Source organism: Salmo salar, unplaced genomic scaffold, assembly GCF_905237065.1.
Source record: "Salmo salar unplaced genomic scaffold, Ssal_v3.1, whole genome shotgun sequence".
Taxonomy (NCBI): domain Eukaryota; kingdom Metazoa; phylum Chordata; class Actinopteri; order Salmoniformes; family Salmonidae; genus Salmo; species Salmo salar.
In genome coordinates, this window is record NW_025547894.1 from 52,501 (window position 1) to 65,000 (window position 12,500).

General features: G+C 47.8%; 1 protein-coding gene across 1 annotated transcript in view; it reads right to left on the reverse strand.

Annotated features, from left to right (window-relative positions):
- LOC123732495 (protein jagged-1b-like) overlaps positions 1-12,500 on the reverse strand; it is a gene marked incomplete at both ends in the record, with an annotated part of 106,400 nt that overhangs the window by 37,145 nt on the left and 56,755 nt on the right.

The window sequence follows — 12,500 nt, forward strand, 5'->3', positions numbered from 1 at the left end:
GGTGAATAGTAACACACACACACCTGGGTGAATAGTAACACACACACACCTGGGTGAATAGTACACACACACACCTGGGTGAATAGTACACACACACCTGGGTGAATAGTACACACACACACCTGGGTGAATAGTACACACACACACCTGGGTGAATAGTAACACACACACACCTGGGTGAATAGTACACACACACACACCTGGGTGAATAGTACACACACACCTGGGTGAATAGTAACACACACACCTGGGTGATAGTACACACACACACCTGGGTGAATAGTAACACACACACACCTGGGTGAATAGTACACACACACACCTGGGTGAATAGTACACACACACACCTGGGTGAATAGTACACACACACACACCTGGGTGAATAGTACACACACACACCTGGGTGAATAGTACACACACACACCTGGGTGAATAGTACACACACACACCTGGGTGAATAGTAACACACACACACCTGGGTGAATAGTAACACACACACCTGGGTGAATAGTAACACACACACACCTGGGTGAATAGTAACACACACACACCTGGGTGAATAGTAACACACACACACCTGGGTGAATAGTACACACACACACCTGGGTGAATAGTAACACACACACACCTGGGTGAATAGTACACACACACACCTGGGTGAATAGTAACACACACACACCTGGATGAATAGTAACACACACACACCTGGGTGAATAGTACACACACACACCTGGGTGAATAGTACACACACACACCTGGGTGAATAGTAACACACACACACCTGGGTGAATAGTACACACACACACCTGGGTGAATAGTAACACACACACACCTGGGTGAATAGTAACACACACACACCTGGGTGAATAGTAACACACACACACCTGGGTGAATAGTACACACACACACCTGGGTGAATAGTACACACACACCTGGGTGAATAGTACACACACACACCTGGGTGAATAGTACACACACACACCTGGGTGAATAGTAACACACACACACCTGGGTGAATAGTAACACACACACACCTGGGTGAATAGTAACACACACACACCTGGGTGAATAGTAACACACACACACCTGGGTGAATAGTAACACACACACCTGGATGAATAGTACACACACACCTGGGTGAATAGTACACACACACACCTGGGTGAATAGTACACACACACACCTGGGTGAATAGTACACACACACCTGGGTGAATAGTACACACACACCTGGGTGAATAGTACACACACACACCTGGGTGAATAGTACACACACACACCTGGGTGAATAGTACACACACACACACCTGGGTGAATAGTACACACACACACCTGGGTGAATAGTAACACACACACACACCTGGGTGAATAGTACACACACACACCTGGGTGAATAGTAACACATACACCTGGGTGAATAGTACACACACACACCTGGGTGAATAGTACACACACACACCTGGGTGAATAGTACACACACACACCTGGGTGAATAGTAACACACACACCTGGGTGATAGTACACACACACACCTGGGTGAATAGTAACACACACACACCTGGGTGAATAGTACACACACACACCTGGGTGAATAGTACACACACACACCTGGGTGAATAGTACACACACACCTGGGTGAATAGTACACACACACACCTGGGTGAATAGTACACACACACCTGGGTGAATAGTACACACACACACACCTGGGTGAATAGTAACACACACACCTGGGTGAATAGTACACACACACACCTGGATGAATAGTAACACACACACACCTGGGTGAATAGTACACACACACACCTGGGTGAATAGTACACACACACACCTGGGTGAATAGTACACACCACACCTGGGTGAATAGTACACACACACCTGGGTGAATAGTACACACACACCTGGGTGAATAGTACACACACACACACCTGGGTGAATAGTACACACACACCTGGGTGAATAGTAACACACACACCTGGGTGAATAGTACACACACACACCTGGATGAATAGTACACACACACACCTGGGTGAATAGTACACACACACACCTGGGTGAATAGTACACACACACACACCTGGATGAATAGTACACACACACACACCTGGGTGAATAGTACACACACACACACCTGGGTGAATAGTACACACACACACCTGGATGAATAGTACACACACACACCTGGGTGAATAGTAACACACACACACACCTGGATGAATAGTACACACACACACCTGGGTGAATAGTAACACACACACCTGGATGAATAGTACACACACACCTGGGTGAATAGTACACACACACCTGGGTGAATAGTAACACACACACCTGGGTGAATAGTAACACACACACACCTGGGTGAATAGTACACACACACACCTGGGTGAATAGTAACACATACACCTGGGTGAATAGTACACACACACCTGGGTGAATAGTACACACACACACCTGGGTGAATAGTAACACACACACACCTGGGTGAATAGTAACACACACACCTGGGTGAATAGTACACACACACCTGGGTGAATAGTACACACACACCTGGGTGAATAGTACACACACACACCTGGGTGAATAGTAACACACACACACCTGGGTGAATAGTAACACACACACCTGGGTGAATAGTACACACACACACCTGGGTGAATAGTAACACACACACACCTGGGTGAATAGTACACACACACCTGGGTGAATAGTAACACACACACACACCTGGGTGAATAGTAACACACACACACCTGGGTGAATAGTACACACACACCTGGGTGAATAGTACACACACACACACCTGGGTGAATAGTAACACACACACCTGGGTGAATAGTACACACACACACACCTGGGTGAATAGTACACACACACCTGGGTGAATAGTACACACACACACCTGGGTGAATAGTAACACACACACACCTGGGTGAATAGTACACACACACCTGGGTGAATAGTAACACACACACACCTGGGTGAATAGTACACACACACACCTGGGTGAATAGTACACACACACACCTGGGTGAATAGTAACACACACACACCTGGGTGAATAGTACACACACACACCTGGGTGAATAGTACACACACACACCTGGGTGAATAGTACACACACACACCTGGGTGAATAGTACACACACACACACCTGGGTGAATAGTACACACACACACACCTGGGTGAATAGTACACACACACACACCTGGGTGAATAGTAACACACACACACACCTGGGTGAATAGTAACACACACACACACCTGGGTGAATAGTACACACACACACCTGGGTGAATAGTAACACACACACACCTGGATGAATAGTAACACACACACACCTGGGTGAATAGTACACACACACACCTGGGTGAATAGTACACACACACACCTGGGTGAATAGTACACACACACCTGGGTGAATAGTAACACACACACCTGGGTGAATAGTAACACACACACCTGGGTGAATAGTACACACACACACCTGGGTGAATAGTAACACACACACCTGGGTGAATAGTAAACACACACACACCTGGGTGAATAGTACACACACACCTGGGTGAATAGTACACACACACACCTGGGTGAATAGTAACACACACACCTGGGTGAATAGTAACACACACACACCTGGGTGAATAGTACACACACACCTGGGTGAATAGTACACACACACACCTGGGTGAATAGTACACACACACACACCTGGGTGAATAGTAACACACACACACCTGGGTGAATAGTACACACACACACACCTGGGTGAATAGTAACACACACACACCTGGGTGAATAGTACACACACACACCTGGGTGAATAGTACACACACACACCTGGGTGAATAGTAACACACACACCTGGGTGAATAGTACACACACACACCTGGGTGAATAGTACACACACACACCTGGGTGAATAGTAACACACACACCTGGGTGAATAGTAACACACACACCTGGGTGAATAGTAACACACACACACCTGGGTGAATAGTACACACACCTGGGTGAATAGTACACACACACACCTGGGTGAATAGTACACACACACACCTGGGTGAATAGTAACACACACACCTGGGTGAATAGTAACACACACACCTGGGTGAATAGTAACACACACACACCTGGGTGAATAGTACACACACCTGGGTGAATAGTAACACACACACCTGGGTGAATAGTACACACACATACCTGGGTGAATAGTACACACACACACACACACCTGGGTGAATAGTACACACACACACCTGGGTGAATAGTAACACACACACACACCTGGGTGAATAGTACACACACACACCTGGGTGAATAGTAACACACACACACACCTGGGTGAATAGTACACACACACACACCTGGGTGAATAGTAACACACACACACCTGGGTGATAGTACACACACACCTGGGTAATAGTACACACCACACCTGGATGAATAGTACACACACACACCTGGGTGAATAGTACACACACACACCTGGGTGAATAGTAACACACACACACATGTGTGAATAGTACACACACACACACCTGGGTGAATAGTACACACACACACACCTGGGTGATAGTACACACACACCTGGGTAATAGTACACACACACACCTGGGTGAATAGTACACACACACACCTGGGTGAATAGTACACACACACACCTGGATGAATAGTACACACACACACACACACACACACACCTGGGTAATAGTACACACACACACCTGGGTGAATAGTAACACACACACCTGGGTGAATAGTACACACACACACACCTGGGTGAATAGTACACACACACACCTGGATGAATAGTACACACACACACACCTGGGTGAATAGTAACACACACACACACCTGGATGAATAGTACACACACACACCTGGGTGAATAGTAACACACACACCTGGATGAATAGTACACACACACCTGGGTGAATAGTACACACACACACCTGGGTGAATAGTAACACATACACCTGGGTGAATAGTACACACACACACCTGGGTGAATAGTACACACACACACCTGGGTGAATAGTACACACACACCTGGGTGAATAGTACACACACACCTGGGTGAATAGTACACACACACACCTGGGTGAATAGTAAACACACACACACCTGGGTGAATAGTAACACACACACCTGGGTGAATAGTACACACACACACCTGGGTGAATAGTAACACACACACACCTGGGTGAATAGTACACACACACCTGGGTGAATAGTATACACACACCTGGGTGAATAGTACACACACACACCTGGGTGAATAGTAACACACACACACCTGGGTGAATAGTAACACACACACACCTGGGTGAATAGTAACACACACACCTGGGTGAATAGTACACACACACACCTGGGTGAATAGTAACACACACACACCTGGGTGAATAGTAACACACACACCTGGGTGAATAGTACACACACACACCTGGGTGAATAGTAACACACACACACCTGGGTGAATAGTACACACACACCTGGGTGAATAGTACACACACACCTGGGTGAATAGTATACACACACCTGGGTGAATAGTACACACACACACACCTGGGTGAATAGTACACACACACCTGGGTGAATAGTACACACACACACACCTGGGTGAATAGTAACACACACACCTGGGTGAATAGTACACACACACCTGGGTGAATAGTACACACACACCTGGGTGAATAGTAACACACACACACCTGGGTGAATAGTACACACACACACCTGGGTGAATAGTAACACACACACACCTGGGTGAATAGTACACACACACCTGGGTGAATAGTAACACACACACACCTGGGTGAATAGTACACACACACACCTGGGTGAATAGTACACACACACACCTGGGTGAATAGTACACACACACACCTGGGTGAATAGTACACACACACCTGGGTGAATAGTACACACACACACCTGGGTGAATAGTACACACACACACACCTGGGTGAATAGTACACACACACACACCTGGGTGAATAGTACACACACACACCTGGGTGAATAGTACACACACACACCTGGGTGAATAGTACACACACACACCTGGGTGAATAGTACACACACACACCTGGGTGAATAGTACACACACACACCTGGGTGAATAGTAACACACACACACCTGGGTGAATAGTACACACACACACCTGGGTGAATAGTACACACACACACCTGGGTGAATAGTACACACACACACCTGGGTGAATAGTAACACACACACACCTGGGTGAATAGTAACACACACACACCTGGGTGAATAGTAACACACACACACCTGGGTGAATAGTAACACACACACCTGGGTGAATAGTACACACACACCTGGGTGAATAGTACACACACACACCTGGGTGAATAGTACACACACACACACCTGGGTTAATAGTACACACACACCTGGGTGAATAGTACACACACACACCTGGGTGATAGTACACACACACCTGGGTGAATAGTACACACCACACCTGGGTGAATAGTACACACCACACCTGGATGAATAGTACACACATACACCTGGGTGAATAGTACACACACACACCTGTGTGAATAGTACACACACACACCTGGGTGAATAGTACACACACACACCTGGGTGAATAGTACACACACACACACACCTGGGTGAATAGTAACACACACACCTGGGTGAATAGTACACACACACACCTGGGTGAATAGTACACACACACACCTGGGTGAATAGTACACACACCCCTGGGTGAATAGTAACACACACACACCTGGATGAATAGTAACACACACACACACCTGGGTGAATAGTACACACACACACCTGGGTGAATAGTACACACACACACCTGGGTGAATAGTACACACACACACACCTGGGTGAATAGTACACACACACACCTGGGTGAATAGTACACACACACACACCTGGGTGAATAGTACACACACACACCTGGGTGAATAGTACACACACACCCCTGGGTGAATAGTAACACACACACCCCTGGGTGAATAGTAACACACACCCCTGGGTGAATAGTAACACACACACCTGGGTGAATAGTACACACACACACACACACACCTGGGTGAATAGTACACACACACACACACCTGGGTGAATAGTACACACACACACCTGGGTGAATAGTACACACACACACACCTGGGTGAATAGTACACACACACACCTGGGTGAATAGTACACACACACACCTGGGTGAATAGTACACACACACCTGGGTGAATAGTACACACACACCTGGGTGAATAGTACACACACACACACCTGGGTGAATAGTAACACACACACCTGGGTGAATAGTAACACACACACCTGGGTGAATAGTAACACACACACACCTGGGTGAATAGTAACACACACACACCTGGGTGAATAGTAACACACACACACCTGGGTGAATAGTAACACACACACACCTGGGTGAATAGTAACACACACACACCTGGGTGAATAGTACACACACACACACCTGGGTGAATAGTACACACACACACCTGGGTCAATAGTATACACACACCTGGGTGAATAGTATACACACACCTGGGTGAATAGTACACACACACACCTGGGTGAATAGTACACACACACACCTGGGTGAATAGTACACACACACACACCTGGGTGAATAGTACACACACACACCTGGGTGAATAGTACACACACACACACCTGGGTGAATAGTACACACACACACCTGGGTGAATAGTACACACACACACCTGGGTGAATAGTAACACACACACCTGGGTGAATAGTAACACACACACACCTGGGTGAATAGTAACACACACACACCTGGGTGAATAGTAACACACACACCTGGGTGAATAGTAACACACACACACACCTGGGTGAATAGTACACACACACACCTGGGTGAATAGTACACACACACACACCTGGGTGAATAGTACACACACACACCTGGGTGAATAGTACACACACACACCTGGGTGAATAGTACACACACACACCTGGGTGAATAGTACACACACACACCTGGGTGAATAGTAACACACACACCTGGGTGAATAGTAACACACACACACCTGGGTGAATAGTAACACACACACACCTGGGTGAATAGTAACACACACACACCTGGGTGAATAGTAACACACACACACACCTGGGTGAATAGTACACACACACACCTGGGTGAATAGTACACACACACACACCTGGGTGAATAGTACACACACACACCTGGGTGAATAGTACACACACACACCTGGGTGAATAGTACACACACACACCTGGGTGAATAGTACACACACACACCTGGGTGAATAGTAACACACACACCTGGGTGAATAGTAACACACACACACCTGGGTGAATAGTAACACACACACACCTGGGTGAATAGTAACACACACACACCTGGGTGAATAGTACACACACACACCTGGGTCAATAGTATACACACACCTGGGTGAATAGTATACACACACCTGGGTGAATAGTACACACACACACCTGGGTGAATAGTATACACACACCTGGGTGAATAGTACACACACACCTGGGTGAATAGTACACACACACACACCTGGGTGAATAGTACACACACACACCTGGGTGAATAGTACACACACACACCTGGGTGAATAGTAACACACACACCTGGGTGAATAGTAACACACACACACCTGGGTGAATAGTAACACACACACACCTGGGTGAATAGTACACACACACACCTGGGTGAATAGTACACACACACACCTGGGTGAATAGTACACACACACACCTGGGTGAATAGTAACACACACACCTGGGTGAATAGTAACACACACACACCTGGGTGAATAGTACACACACACACCTGGGTGAATAGTAACACACACACACCTGGATGAATAGTAACACACACACACACCTGGGTGAATAGTAACACACACACACCTGGGTGAATAGTACACACACACACACCTGGGTGAATAGTACACACACACCTGGGTGAATAGTACACACCACACCTGGGTGAATAGTACACACACACCTGGGTGAATAGTACACACCACACCTGGGTGAATAGTAACACACACACACCTGGGTGAATAGTAACACACACACCTGGGTGAATAGTACACACACACCTGGGTGAATAGTACACACACACACCTGGGTGAATAGTAACACACACACACCTGGGTGAATAGTACACACACACCTGGGTGAATAGTACACACACACACCTGGGTGAATAGTACACACACACACACCTGGGTGAATAGTACACACACACACACCTGGGTGAATAGTACACACACACCTGGGTGAATAGTACACACACACCTGGGTGAATAGTACACACACACCTGGGTGAATAGTACACACACACACCTGGGTGAATAGTACACACACACACCTGGGTGAATAGTACACACACACACCTGGGTGAATAGTACACACACACACCTGGGTGAATAGTACACACACACACCTGGGTGAATAGTACACACACACACACACCTGGGTGAATAGTACACACACACACCTGGGTGAATAGTACACACACACACACACCTGGGTGAATAGTACACACACACACACACACCTGGGTGAATAGTACACACACCTGGGTGAATAGTAACACACACACACCTGGGTGAATAGTACACACACACACCTGGGTGAATAGTACACACACACACCTGGGTGAATAGTACACACACACACACCTGGGTGAATAGTACACACACACACCTGGGTGAATAGTAACACACACACACCTGGGTGAATAGTACACACACACACCTGGGTGAATAGTACACACACACACCTGGGTGAATAGTAACACACACACACCTGGGTTAATAGTACACACACACACCTGGGTGAATAGTAACACACACACCTGGGTGAATAGTAACACACACACACCTGGGTGAATAGTACACACACACACCTGGGTGAATAGTACACACACACACACCTGGGTGAATAGTACACACACACACCTGGGTGAATAGTACACACACACACCTGGGTGAATAGTACACACACACACCTGGGTGAATAGTACACACACACACCTGGGTGAATAGTACACACACACACCTGGGTGAATAGTACACACACACCTGGGTGAATAGTACACACACACCTGGGTGAATAGTACACACACACACCTGGGTGAATAGTACACACACACACCTGGGTGAATAGTACACACACACACCTGGGTGAATAGTAACACACACACCTGGGTGAATAGTAACACACACACACCTGGGTGAATAGTAACACACACACACCTGGGTGAATAGTACACACACACACCTGGGTGAATAGTAACACACACACACCTGGATGAATAGTAACACACACACACACCTGGGTGAATAGTACACACACACACCTGGGTGAATAGTACACACACACACACCTGGGTGAATAGTAACACACACACACCTGGGTGAATAGTAACACACACACACCTGGGTGAATAGTAACACACACACACCTGGGTGAATAGTAACACACACACCTGGGTGAATAGTAACACACACACACCTGGGTGAATAGTACACACACACACCTGGGTGAATAGTAACACACACACACACCTGGGTGAATAGTACACACACACACACCTGGGTGAATAGTAACACACACACCTGGGTGAATAGTACACACACACACCTGGGTTAATAGTACACACACACCTGGGTGAATAGTAACACACACACACCTGGGTGAATAGTACACACACACCTGGGTGAATAGTACACACACACACCTGGGTGAATAGTAACACACACACACCTGGGTGAATAGTACACACACACCTGGGTGAATAGTAACACACACACACCTGGGTGAATAGTACACACACACCTGGGTGAATAGTACACACACACCTGGGTGAATAGTACACACACACACCTGGGTGAATAGTACACACACACCTGGGTGAATAGTACACACACACCTGGGTGAATAGCACACACACACACACCTGGGTGAATAGTACACACACACACCTGGGTGAATAGTACACACACACCTGGGTGAATAGTACACACACACACCTGGGTGAATAGTACACACACACACCTGGGTGAATAGTAACACACACACACCTGGGTGAATAGTACACACACACACCTGGGTGAATAGTACACACACACACCTGGGTGAATAGTACACACACACCTGGGTGAATAGTACACACACACACCTGGGTGAATAGTAACACACACACACCTGGGTGAATAGTACACACACACACCTGGGTGAATAGTACACACACACACCTGGGTGAATAGTACACACACACCTGGGTGAATAGTACACACACACACCTGGGTGAATAGTACACACACACACCTGGGTGAATAGTACACACACACACCTGGGTGAATAGTACACACACACCTGGGTGAATAGTACACACACACACCTGGGTGAATAGTACACACACACACCTGGGTGAATAGTAACACACACACACCTGGGTGAATAGTAACACACACACACCTGGGTGAATAGTAACACACACACACCTGGGTGAATAGTACACACACACACCTGGGTGAATAGTACACACACACACCTGGGTGAATAGTACACACACACACCTGGGTGAATAGTAACACACACACCTGGGTGAATAGTACACACACACACCTGGGTGAATAGTACACACACACACCTGGGTGAATAGTAACACACACACACCTGGGTGAATAGTACACACACACACCTGGGTGAATAGTACACACACACACACCTGGGTGAATAGTACACACACACACCTGGGTGAATAGTAACACACACACACCTGGGTGAATAGTACACACCACACCTGGGTGAATAGTACACACACACCTGGGTGAATAGTACACACACACACCTGGGTGAATAGTAACACACACACACCTGGGTGAATACCTCCACTCATCAGCACATGTTTTGTTTTTCTGCTCTTTTGCACCCCAGTATTTCTACTTGCACATCATCATCTGCTCATCTATCACTCCAGTGACAGGAGGGAGGAGAGGGACAGGAGGGAGGAGGAGGAGAGAGACAGGAGGAGGAGAGAGACAGGAGGAGGAGAGAGACAGGAGGAGGAGAGGGGCCAGGAGGGAGGAGGAGGAGAGAGACAGGAGGGGGAGGAGGAGGAGAGGACAGGAGGGAGGAGGAGGAGAGAGACAGGAGGGAGGAGGAGGAGAGACAGGAGGGAGGAGGAGGAGAGACAGGAGGGGGGAGGAGGAGGAGAGAGACAGGAGGGAGGAGGAGGAGAGAGACAGGAGGGAGGAGGAGGAGAGAGGAGGAGAAGGACAGGAGGGAGGAGGAGGAGAGAGACAGGAGGGAGGAGGAGGAGAGGGCCAGGAGGGAGGAGGAGGAGAGGGCCAGGAGGGAGGAGGAGGAGAGGGCCAGGAGGGAGGAGGAGGAGAGAGACAGGAGGGAGGAGGAGGAGAGGGACAGGAGGGAGGAGGAGGAGAGAGACAGGATGGGAGGAGGAGGAGGA